The sequence below is a fragment of the Hevea brasiliensis genome, chromosome 2 (assembly GCF_030052815.1).
Source record: "Hevea brasiliensis isolate MT/VB/25A 57/8 chromosome 2, ASM3005281v1, whole genome shotgun sequence".
Taxonomy (NCBI): domain Eukaryota; kingdom Viridiplantae; phylum Streptophyta; class Magnoliopsida; order Malpighiales; family Euphorbiaceae; genus Hevea; species Hevea brasiliensis.
Window position 1 is genome coordinate 96,594,630 of NC_079494.1, and position 13,286 is coordinate 96,607,915.

The following is a 13,286-nucleotide window of genomic DNA, read 5'->3' on the forward strand; positions in this document are numbered from 1 at the left end:
GTGTATGCAAGAATTTCAATAAGGCAGTTTGAGTAGGCCTATAACTTTAAGTGTGTGGCTCCAATTGGTATGAGACCAATTGGAGGTGAAACTAGGCACAAAATGTGCCAACTTTCATGAAGGAATCTTGCCAAAATTCTGCTTGCAAGGTAGCTTGAAAAATGACCAAATCTGGATTAAGTGCAATTGAGACCTGAAAATTGACCATTTGAGCAGCAATTAGTGTTTAGGCCATAACTCACTCAAAACAGTCCAATTGACCTGAAATTTTAACCATGAATAGTTAAGACCCATATCTACAAGTCTTATGAAGACACAAAAGCCCAGAAATAACTATAAGCAAGTCAAACAGCTTGCACAAGTTCGGGTCCAAAAACTGGCCGAACCTAAAATGACCTAAAGTGACCTAAAATGACCAATTTTGGTGCAATTTGACCAGCAATAGTAAAATGACCATAACTTAGTCTTCATAACTCATAATGACCTGAACTTTTGCCCCGCGTTCCATAAGACATAAATCTACAAGTTTGTAGTTTTGACCGAAACCCGAAAACCGAGGGAACTAGGTCGTCCGGCTAAGTCAAATTAGTATACCGGAATCCAACAAATTGCACTAAAGTGCACTATACATGGAAATGAATTGGGTAACATGTGCCAACACTAAAAGGCTACAAAATGTGACATATTGGTAACATTGAAACCTAATTCACCTAGAATGCATAGAGGGTCAACATATTAACTTGACTAAGGAAATAATGGAATTCGATAAATTAATTATTGAACCTTATTCTTAGAGACAGTTTAAATGAGTACTGAAACACTTCAAATTGTGTTTCTCAGTTAGCAAAGACTCAGGGAAAGGGAAGGAAACACTGAGTCAAGGCCAAGAGACAGTTATCAGAGGTTTGTGCACAGCTAGTTTTTAACTGATTTTGTTTTGAATATTTCATATGATTAAATGACATATTTTTCTTATGTATTATGTTTAACAAGCATTGGATTTAATTCAATGATTATTGAAATTGTTATAGTATGTATGAATTTAGCTTTGTGAAATGGTATTTCCACAAGTATTAAGCATTGTTATGGATTGAATAAATTATGTTTTGGAAAATTGTGATAGAACATGTTTTGAATTGTGCTGGTAATTTTCATGGAAAAATGCAAATTTATGATTTGAATTGTGATGAGCATAAAAATTATTGGATATTGGAATTGACTTTGAATAGAATTGTATTGTGATTTATGCTCATTAAAAGGATTGTGATATTGTTTTATATCTCACTATAGATGCTTGACTAGGTTATTACCCATCTCTCTCATTTGTTGAGAAGACAATGGAGTTAGTTGTGTTTTGATTACCATGGTACATGCACAGGCTTAGATTTTCCTCTAATTTGAGGTTAGATCTAAGTTTATTGTATCGTTATGGCCCTTGCGGAAGATTCATTATTGTGATGGTACTGTGCACGATGATTCGACCTCCCCGACCATAGGGAGTTAGAATCAGATTCGACCTCCCCGACCATAGGGAGTTAGAATCACATCGAATATGGCCCTTTCGGATTAGTCTTGCATTGTTAGTGAGATAAAGAATGATTTTTGAGATACAACATGATTTTTGAGATACAGAATGGCTTTTGAATGGTAAAGAATTGTGATTTTAATTATGATTTATGTATAATGGATTTTGTTGGGATTACCTAAATGGTTAGTTATGATTTGATAAATTGAATTTCATGATCGAAGTCATTTTATACAAATGATTCACATTATTGGCAATGAATATTTTGAGTTTTGGAATTTGATGAGTATTCAGATTTCTAAATTATTTACTGTAAATTTTGTCAATGTATATTGTACTATGTTTTAAATTATAGTTGTGCGCCACTGAGTTCTCCACTCAGCGATAGCTTTGTATGCTGTCGCAGGCAAGAAGAGCATAGAGCAGTTGAGTAAGCTTCTTTGAAGAGACATTCAGATCAGCTCCAGGTATACCCATGTACACGGGTTTTGATGTATGTATGTAATAATATGTATGTAAATTATTTGAGCAGTTGTGTAAAAAAAATTCTTGTAAACTATTTTGGTGTGTAATTAAATGTAAATTATTGTAAATGTAAATTTGAGATTTCATTTACTTGAATAGTTTTGTAATATAAATTTTGAGTCTTGTAATCAATGAAATGTTTCTTTATGATGGGATTAGTTTGAAAATGAATTAATTGTTATTGAGATTTGAATTGTGAATTGAAATGAAGTTATTGGAGTTGTATTTGAGAAAACAAATTGGGAGAAATTTCTTTTACAGGATTGAAGAACTGTTTTCTCAAAATACAGCCGGCACCTTGCCGAAATTTTGAAAAAAATTTTATAACACCAGATTTTAATCGATGATTTTAATTGCACGAAAATTGTTTTAAAAATCCCTTGTAGTATATCTAATGGGTTATCGGTAGGCAAAGTACGGTAATTCATTAGGTGTACTACGGGATCATGTTACATCTTACAGGGGAGTAGGGTGTGAAATGTTTTGTGGTATCAGAGCAATGGTTTTAAAGTAAAATTCGAACTGTGAATTTGAAATCTTTTTGTCGGTAACTACAACTGCTCAAATGTTTGATACATATAGTACATTTACATCATAAATATGAACTAATGGAGAGGAATCTCCTTATGTTGGTTGTACAGGAATAGAAAATCTTGTGAAAGGATATGGAAGAGAAGAATGAGACAATAGAACAGTCCGTGGTGGCAGAAGTACAAGTTGAGGCCCCAGTTCCACAAAGTGTCGAAGGCCTGACTGTACCAGTTTTACCGGTACCAATTACTGCACAAATGGCCCAGCAAATGGCCACCTTCTTCCAACAAATGGCTGATAATCTGTCAGCCTAAGCCCAAGTACAGACCTAACCCCCACAAGGGCAGTGTGAAATGGAAAAGAGGGAGAAACCTATAGGTTAGAGCTTGAACAGTAATTTGAGAAAGAGAAAAGAATTTGAGGAGCCCTGAGCTCAGGGATATAACAGAGGTGGATCATCAAGGCAGAGACCACCAAGCTCCAATCGTCGAACAACTAGAAGTTCCTACCCTCCCCGCCAATGTGAAACTTGTAGAAGATATCATGGTGGGATATGCTATAAGGCTATTGGAGCCTGTTATAATTGTGGAGGCACAGGACACTTTGCCAAGGACTGCACCAGTAGTCGCAGAGTTGGACCACCTCCTACTACTGCAGAAGGGTCAGTTCAGAGCCCTATCACTAGAAGTTCACAACCACCCAGCAGAGGTAGAGGCAGGGGTAGAGGTAGCCCAGCAGGCAGCCAAGGCACAATGAAACATTCAGAGCAAGACAGTGCTCCAGCCAGAATCTATGCAATAAGACAGAGGGAAGAGGCCAAGACATCTAATGTTGTGGCTGGTACCTTCTCAACTTTTAATCAAGATGTGTTTGTGTTATTTGATCCGAGTTCTACCCATTCTTATGTGAGTGCTAGCATCATTGATTGCATTGTTGTTCCATGTACAAAAATGGACTTTGAGGTGCTAGTAACAAGTCCGCTAGGACAAGAGGTCAGGGTTAATAAAATGTATAAGGATTGTGATAATAAGTGGAATTAGTTTGGAAGAGTTTATCGGCGAAAAGTATTTTCTAACACATCATAAATTATAAAGCTAATTGGCGAGCCTACTTAATGTAAGGCAAGAGGACCTAAAAGTAAGTTACAGTAATAGAATTGCTCTAGATGAGGGCAAAGATGTTACTGTTAGTAATTATTAATGGATATTGTAATCAGAATCGGTTTAGGATATTAGTGGATTCGGGAAAGATAAGATGTTAGAAAACCTAGTCCATGAGGTTATAACATAGTAACTATATAATGTTCTCGATGTTTGTATTGTAAGCTGCAGATTATAGTACCGACATGGGATTATTGTGTAGAGCTACGTGCTTCCTCGTGGTATAATAAATTAAGAATATTTGTAAGTAATCTATAAATTGATACAGTTGCACCTGAATAGAGTACTATTATTGGAAATAAATGTGAAAATTTTAGTCAGAAATTTAAAACTTCAGAACTAGCCTATCAAACGACTACACTTGTAAGGTAGCTAGAGTCAGTGACTCAGTTATATTAATGTGAATTACCTATACCACAGTAATTGCTATAAGCTTAGAGATATTAGTACGACTTATCATCCTCAGATGGATGGACAGTCGAAACAAGTGATTCAGGTAAATTTTGAAACTCATTGAGTTTCTATAAATAATGAAATGAAATGATAATAATAACCTGTAAAATGTAATAAACCCTCGAGAATATACTGAGAACTTGTGTCCTTGAATTCGAGGGGAGATGGGACAGATACATCCCACTAACAGAATCTGTATACATTAATAAGTGTCAAGCTAGCATACAAGTGGCACCCTATGAAACATTGTAAGGGAACAGATAACTATGGATTTTGTGATGAGATTTCCGAGGACACAGAGTAGTCATGATGCAGTATGAGTTATAGTTGACAGATTGACCAAGTCTGCTCACTTTTTGCCAGTTCGGATGGATTATAGCCTGGAAAGATTGGCCAGATTGTACATATATGAGATTGTAAAACTGCATGGAGTGCCAGTATCAATTGTGTCTGACAGAGATCCTAAGTTCACTTCTAGATTCTGGGGTAGTCTTCAGAGAGCCCTAGGAACTATATTGAACTTTAGCACAGCATTCCACCCACAGACAGATGGCCAATCTGAGAGGGTTATTCAGATATTGGAGGATATGCTACGGGCTTGTGTGATTGAGTTTGAAGGTAGTTGGGATACACACTTGCCTTTGATTGAGTTTGCTTATAACAACAGCTACCAATCAAGCATTGGGATGCCTCCATATGAAGCTTTGTATGGCAGAAAGTGTAGAACTCCCTTATGTTGGGATGAAGTAGGTGAAAGGAAGATGATTGGGGCAGAAATTGTTCAGCAGACAGAGGAAAAGATCAGATTGATCAGAGATAGACTCAAGGCTGCATCAGACCATCAGAAGTCCTATGCTGATCTGAAGAGAAGAGATATAGAGTATGCAGTGGGTGATAAAGTATTCCTCAAAGTTTCTCCTTGGAAGAGGATTGTGAGATTTGGTAGAAAGGGGAAACTGAGTCCTTGTTTCATTGGACCATATGAGGTTTTGGAAAGAGTGGGTCCTTTGACATATCGGTTGGCATTACCTCCAGAGTTAGCAAGGATACACAGTGTCTTTCATGTGTCCATGTTAAGGAGGTATAGATCAGACCCTTCTCATTTACTATCACTTGAAGAGATTGAGGTAAATCCAGACCTCTCATATGATGAAGAACCCATAGAAATTCTGGCATATGAGGTGAAGCAGCTGAGAAACAAACAGATACACCTGGTTAAAGTGCTGTGGAACCATCATTCAGGCCAGGAAGCTACTTGGGAACGTGAAGAGGATATGAGGAGATAGCACCCACAGCTATTCAGAGACTAATGCCAGGTAAAATTTTGAGACGAAATTTATTTAAGGGGGGGAGAATTGTAACACCCCTATGTTCGGTAGTGCGTTCTACTGTTCCAGTGACCAGTGTTGTCCGGACAGCTAGGATGCCTAGAACTACACTTCGATATGTGTGAGGAGACATAAAATAATGAAATACAAGAAAAGAAAATACAAGAAAAACGAGGGAAAAATAATAGTAAAGAAATGCAATCAAGTTAAGCGAGCCGAGAACCCTAGCGATGGGTGACCGCACTGGGAAGTCACGGCGTGGACCGTTGACTAACCCTGGACCGCGGGGAACCCTGGAAAATATTTTTAGGACTTAAATAGACCCCTATTGAAGTATAAATATCATTAGAAATATCAAAGAAAAATTAAATAATTAGTACAAAGAAAAATGAGAAATCAAAAAACGAACAAAACCCGGTGTTACCGAAAAATCGGGAATGCAACCCGAACAAGGGCATTATGGTCATTTGACACCCCGAGTTGTCTTTTGACCTAAATTTCCATTAAAAATACATGATATTACACTTGGAAAATATAATGAAAAATTAAATTAGTGGTACCTAATATAAATAGTAAAAATGGGGAGTTAAATGTGGGAAAATGAAATTTGTGAATAAACTAATATTAAAGGCCCTTAGTGCTCCACTCACCCACCAAAGTGGACCACTTATTCATCAATTTGGACCAGCAGATTGTCATCTTCCTCACTTCTCAAAATTTCAGCCGTGAACCTCCATTGAAGATACTCCATGGCCAAAGCTTAACCAAGCCATGCAACCATGATTTAGCCACATTTTTCACTAGCTTCCTTCACAAAAACTGTTCTACACAACTTGGGCAGTAGGTAGGCAGTAAGAAGACCAAGTTTTGGAGAGGTTTTGAAGAATTTCCAAAGTGGTAAGTTTGTGTTTTTGGGTTATTGCTTCATTAAACTTAGTAAGAATGTTATGGGTACTTAAATGATGAAGAAGTTTTGAGGTTTTGGTGAGTTATTATTATGTACTAATTTTGGCAGCCATGGAAACACTTTGAAGGCAGTTTATTTGTGCTTGTAAATGGTGAATTAAATGATTGATTAAATGTATATTGTGTAGGAAATTATTTGGGTGATGTATACTTAGTATATGTAAATGTAAAATAAGATTTAAAGCTTGGAAAGTAATGGAATGTAAGTGTACCATTGTGGCAGTTTGTTAGCTCTTGAAGAATGCTGGAATTCATGCTTGGTTTATGGAATAATGATGTTAAAATGTGTTGGTTGTTATGGCAGTTTGAGTGTGTGTAAGGTGGTATGAAGTGGGACATGTAAATGAGCATAAAAAGGTGGTTGAATTGTTGTAAATTGGATTGAAAAATTATGCACTTGTTGGTGTATGTTGAATGTAATTGTAAGCTGCCAAAAAGACCTATAATGTGTTGTGAATTATGTTTAGGTTGTGGTACAACCAGAATTGGTTTGAAGGTTAAGTTTGGTGAGTGTTAAAAGTGATGCTTGATGTGTATGCAAGAATTTCAATAAGGCAGTTTGAGTAGGCCTATAACTTTAAGTGTGTGGCTCCAATTGGTATGAGACCAATTGGAGGTGAAACTAGGCACAAAATGTGCCAACTTTCATGAAGGAAGCTTGCCAAAATTCTGCTTGCAAGGTAGCTTGAAAAATGACCAAATCCGGATTAAGTGCAATTGAGACCTGAAAATTGACTATTTGGGCAGCAGTTAGTGTTTAGGCCATAACTCACTCAAAACAGTCTAATTGACCTGAAATTTTAACCATGAATAGTTAAGACCCATATCTACAAGTCTTATGAAGACAGCAAAGCCCATAAATGACCATAAGCAAGTCAAACAGCTTGCACAAGTTCGGGTCCAAAAACTGGCCGAACCTAAAATGACCTAAAGTGACCTAAAATGACCAATTTTGGTGCAATTTGACCAGCAATAGTAAAATGACCATAACTTGGTCTTCATAACTCATAATGACCTGAAATTTTGTCCCGCGTTCCATAAGACATAAATCTACAAGTTTGTAGTTTTGACCGAAACCCGAAAACCGAGGGAACTAGGTCGTTCGGCTAAGTCAAATTAGTATACCGGAATCCGACAAATTGCACTAAAGTGCACTATACATGGAAATGAATTGGGTAACATGTACCAACACTAAAAGGCTACAAAATGCGACATATTGGTAACATTGAAACCTAATTCACCTAGAATGCATAGAGGGTCAACATATTAACTTGACTAAGGAAATAATGGAATTCGATAAATTAATTATTGAACCTTATTCTTAGAGACAATTTAAATGAGTACTGAAACACTTCAAATTGTGTTTCTCAGTTAGTAAAGACTCAGGGAAAGGGAAGGAAACACTGAGTCAAGGCCAAGAGACAGTTATCAGAGGTTTGTGCACAACTAGTTTTTAACTGATTTTGTTTTGAATATTTCATATGATTAAATGACATATTTTTCTTATGTATTATGTTTAACAAGCATTGGATTTAATTCAATGATTATTGAAATTGTTATAGTATGTATGAATTTAGCTTTGTGAAATGGTATTTCCACAAGTATTAAGCATTGTTATGGATTGAATAAATTATGTTTTGAAAAATTGTGATAGAACATGTTTTGAATTGTGCTGGTAATTTTCATGGAAAAATGCAAATTTATGATTTGAATTGTGATGAGCATAAAAATTATTGGATATTGGAATTGACTTTGAATCGAATTGTATTGTGATTTATGCTCATTAAAAGGATTGTGATATTGTTTTATATCTCACTATAGATGCTTGACTAGGTTATTACCTGTCTCTCTCATTTATTGAGAAGACAATGGAGTTAGTTGTGTTTTGATTACCATGGTACGTGCACAGGCTTAGATTTTCCTCTGATTTGAGGTTAGATCTAAGTTTATTGTATCGTAATGGCCCTTGCGGAAGATTCATTATTGTGATGGTACTGTGCATGATGATTCGACCTCCCCGACCATAGGGAGTTAGAATCAGATTCGACCTCCCCGACCATAGGGAGTTAGAATCACATCGAATATGGCCCTTTCGGATTAGTCTTGCATTGTTAGTGAGATAAAGAATGATTTTTGAGATACAACATGATTTTTGAGATACAGAATGGCTTTTGAATGGTAAAGAATTGTGATTTCAATTATGATTTATGTATAATGGATTTTGTTGGGATTACCTAAATGGTTAGTTATGATTTGATAAATTGAATTTCATGATCGAAGTCATTTTATACAAATGATTCACATTATTGGCAATGAATATTTTGAGTTTTGGAATTTGATGAGTATTCAGATTTCCAAATTATTTACTGTAAATTTTGTCAATGTATATTGTACTATGTTTTAAATTATAGTTGTGCACCACTGAGTTCACCACTCAGCGATAGCTTTGTATCTTGTCATGAGCAAGAAGAGCATAGAAACGATTGAGTAAGCTTCTTTGAAGAGACATTCAGATCAGCTCCAGGTATACCCATGTACACGGGTTTTGATGTATGTATGTAATAATATGTATGTAAATTATTTGAGCAGTTGTGTAAAAAAAATTCTTGTAAACTATTTTGGTGTGTAATTAAATGTAAATTATTGTAAATGTAAATTTGAGATTTCATTTACTTGAATAGTTTTGTAATATAAATTTTGAGTCTTGTAATCAATGAAATGTTTCTTTATGATGGGATTAGTTTGAAAATGAATTAATTGTTATTGAGATTTGAATTGTGTATTGAAATGAAGTTATTGGAGTTGTATTTGAGAAAACAAATTGGGAGCAATTTCTTTTACAGGATTGAAGAACTGTTTTCTCAAAATACAGCCGGCACCTTGCCAAAATTTTGAAAAAAATTTTGTAACACCAGATTTTAATCAATGATTTTATTTGCACGAAAATTGTTTTAAAAATCCCTTGTAGTATATCTAATGGGTTACCGGTAGGCGAAGTACGGTAATTCATTAGGTGTACTAGGGGATCATGTTACATCTTACAGGGGAGTAGGGTGTGACACATGTGCTTGCATGAACTGCCCAAAAAATTAATGGCTTGAGTTACATAAAGAAGGAAAAATCACAAAGCTAATACTTGAGAGCAATATTGCCACTGGAAGCAATCAAAGAAACTCCTAGCCCTACAACACACCCATTTGGGATTGCAGTTGGGGGGTTAAAAAAAACACATTTTGAAAATGCATCATTCTAGCTGCTATTGGGAAAAAAAGTATTCAGTTGTTTTGGTGTTCTAATGACTAAAACATGTCAAATATAATTTTAAACTAATTTTTAATACCCTCTAACTAATACATTTTAGGAGGTAATTTTCTTAACAGTAACACCAACACCTATGCCAAAGAAATCAATCTCTTAAAATCTACTTGCCCTATCCAGTGACATTACTCACAAGGGCAAAAGTCATGAGGAAGATCAAGTTCAATGGAGGAGGACAAGAGGATGCTTGATGTGAAATCATAAATATAATTGAGTCAAACTAGTCCAACTTAAATCGCAAATTATTCAAATTTGAGTCAAGAATAATTGGACTCAAATTTAAACACCTTTCAAGGTTGGGTTTATGTTTGGTAGATGACTTGGAGAGAGAATAAAGACTACTAATACGCCAAAATAGGAAAAAAAAATTCTGATCAATTTTTACATAACTGTCCAACATTTGCTTTTTTGCTCTGTTTGGACTATGATGTTGCAGAAGCTCACATATTAAAATGATGGAGATTTGTTAGAGTAAGCCGCTAGGTAGCTATATGTACACATATAAGAAAACCCCCTCTAATATGCATCACTATATTTTGCTATCCCAGTTTCTGTGCTAGAAATGATGCCATAGCAACTCTGCTTTTAGTGAACAAACTAGATCATAAGAATTACACCACATAGATGACAGACGCTATTAAGATAAAATTAATTGTATAAGAAATTTATCAAAAGATTCATATCAACAAATATAGTATAGTGATTTTGCACCTGATAGTCAGTTAAAGCACCATAGGATGGATTGCAAGAATCCTCCCATCGGCCATGTGGGTACTTCTCTGAGCCCATGGTTCTTGATAGTTGATATGTAGCTCTTGGGACGATTAGCCCTATGATCATTGGCTAGAAATATTAGACATTTTAAAACAGGGCTTTTCCTATAATGCCTTCTTTAAGTGACAAATCCTGGCCGAAAATACAATATTTCATGTGAATTGCATACCAAAATATTGGATAAACATCTTCCTTTGCACGGAAAACATTTGCAGGGCGTCGCCATTGTAATGACCCTGTTATCTTGGACTCATCAATCGAACCAAGATTCTAACATTGAAAGTCCCTAGTTAGACATAAACACAGGCAAATATTCTGAAGATGATTATTATGAACATTTCAAACCTGAATAACGAATTGGATGTAAGAAAGAAACCATTAATACAGCCAATGCTTATTTCTCCATGTTTAGAGTGTAATGATGCAATATCTTAATGCCATGAGCTAAAATCTTCTTGCACATTTTTGTTCCAAGGTGAATTCCATAGGCTTTGATTGCTTCCTCATTGTCCTTAATAGGCTCCAATGCAGTAGTAACCTCAGTTGGTATCTATAATATGAAATTAAATGTAATTAATATTTATGTGGCAGAGCAACCATAAATAACTTTGCATATGCATATTTATATGTCATGGCTCTGAAGAGTTTCTTCTTCATCAATTATTTGTGAAGAATCAGTTCCCTCTTCTACTGAGGTTGTATACAGCATAAAATGAGATACCATCGTTCCATAATGCTATGCCAAAGAAGCAGCCGGATACCCCTCCATCTAGTACCAATTAAATCAATTGTAGATTCTGAAGTTAAAGGTACAACACAGACTAGTAGAAGCATAATGAGTAATATGTAATTGAAAGTTGAGTTTCTAGTTTATTTTCTTTTTTGTTGTGTAATGTGCTTGTAGTAGAATTTTATTGATCAGGTGGGTGGCAATAAATGACTTTGTTTTTATTTTTATATTCCTGTAGTTCTTATTTTGACCGGTTTAAGATCAATGATCAAATGTGCACTGATTCCACTTTGTAGGCTATCAATTGTCGACAATTGAAAGAAATTCTTAGGTGAAATTTTTAACTTTTTCTTCAATTATGAATAATATGTTATAAGTCTATTTGTATATTCATGTCCAGTAGTTCTTATTTCTAGTCTAGTCCTCATAGTACTCAAGAGAGTTGTTGGATGGTTCTTGAACAAGAGAAGATGATGAGATTCATGATTCACATACTTGAGATATGATATTTTAAACATAAAAATAATAAATTTCCATGATGATTTTTATATGTTCAAGTTCAACTACGTTTTATTTGACCATATAATAAGGAGTAACTGAATAAGAAATAATCAAAGAACTTTGATATAGATAAGTAACACATACATTTCTTGCTTTAGCTGTGTTTTTACTCACACATTAGAAGGGGGAAAAATCACAGATTTTTTTTTTTTTTAAGGTTTCATAAATCAAGTTGGTTGTAGAGAAAGGCATAGGAAAATGGATAAGCATTGTTGAAAGGATTACCTAGAGATTGTAATTTTGTGAAACGGATGTTCGCAAGAAGAAAGAAGGCACTTGTGTTTTTATATGGGTGATGAGGATTTGAAAAATATCACAAATTGAGAACGCGACACATAATTGATCATTTTCTTGAGAATGTACTGATCTTTTCCTTTTTGTTATTTTCTTTATTTTTCTTTTCTTTGGGGCATATCTCACACATTCTTATGCCTATTTCTTTTAAAAGATGGAATTAATTTCCCCTAAATTAAAAGTTTTGGAGTTATTTAGACCAAAAGATGAATTTGGGCTCATTTAACTTTTGAAAAAGTTCAAGAGCTTATTTAGACTTATTTTGATGAATTTTTATAAAGGAAAAAAATTATTAATTTGCATAAAAAAAATTGGCAGAAGGCCTATTTTGGCCCTTAAAGTATCAAATAAGTTCTAAAAGTGTTTCAAGGTCCAAATGAGCCTTTCAAAATTTTACAAATGATCAAATAAGTTCTTCAAAATTTAAGAATAGATCAAATAAGCCGTTTTAGTATTTTAGGGATAAATAAACCCTTTAACTTTTAAAAATAGATAAAAAAGACTGAATTATAATTTGCCTCTAATATAAAATCCAGTTAAGGCCGTGCATGATGATTTTCTAGCCTATGAGATCCTCATAAGCAATCATGCATATCTAATTTGCAACATACCAGTAAGTACTTGCTGTAACCTGTAGCAAACAGAATTATTTTTTGCTGAATAATTCAAGAAGTTTCTTATAATTTTCGTCATAGTTTTTGTAAAGAAGCTTCTTGTATTATTCGGCAAAGAACAACTCATCATTCTGCTCTAGGTTACAGTAGATACTTTCCAGGATGTTGCAAATTCGACACACATGGTTGCTGATAAGGACCTCATGCACTAGAAGATCTTCGTGCATTGCCTTGACTAGATTTATGTTAGAGACAAGTTATAATTCAATATTTTTTTATATGTTTTTAAAAGTTACAGATCGTATTTGATCTATTTTTAAAAATTTGAAAAACTTATTTGATTTTTTTTTTTTTAAGTTGAAGGGTTCAATTGGACTCGAAACACTTTAAGAAATTGCATGACTATTTGGTATAACTTAAAGAGTCTAAATATGCCTTTTACCAAAAAAAATTTATTAAATTATGCCTTTTAAAACAGTTCTCTCTAATTTCTTAGAGAGAGAAATT

General features: G+C 34.6%; 1 pseudogene; it reads right to left on the minus strand.

Annotated features, from left to right (window-relative positions):
- Positions 1–13,006, minus strand: part of LOC131177937 (methylenetetrahydrofolate reductase (NADH) 2-like) — a 39,393-nt pseudogene extending 26,387 nt beyond the window's left edge.
- Positions 13,007–13,286: the final 280 nt, after the last annotated feature.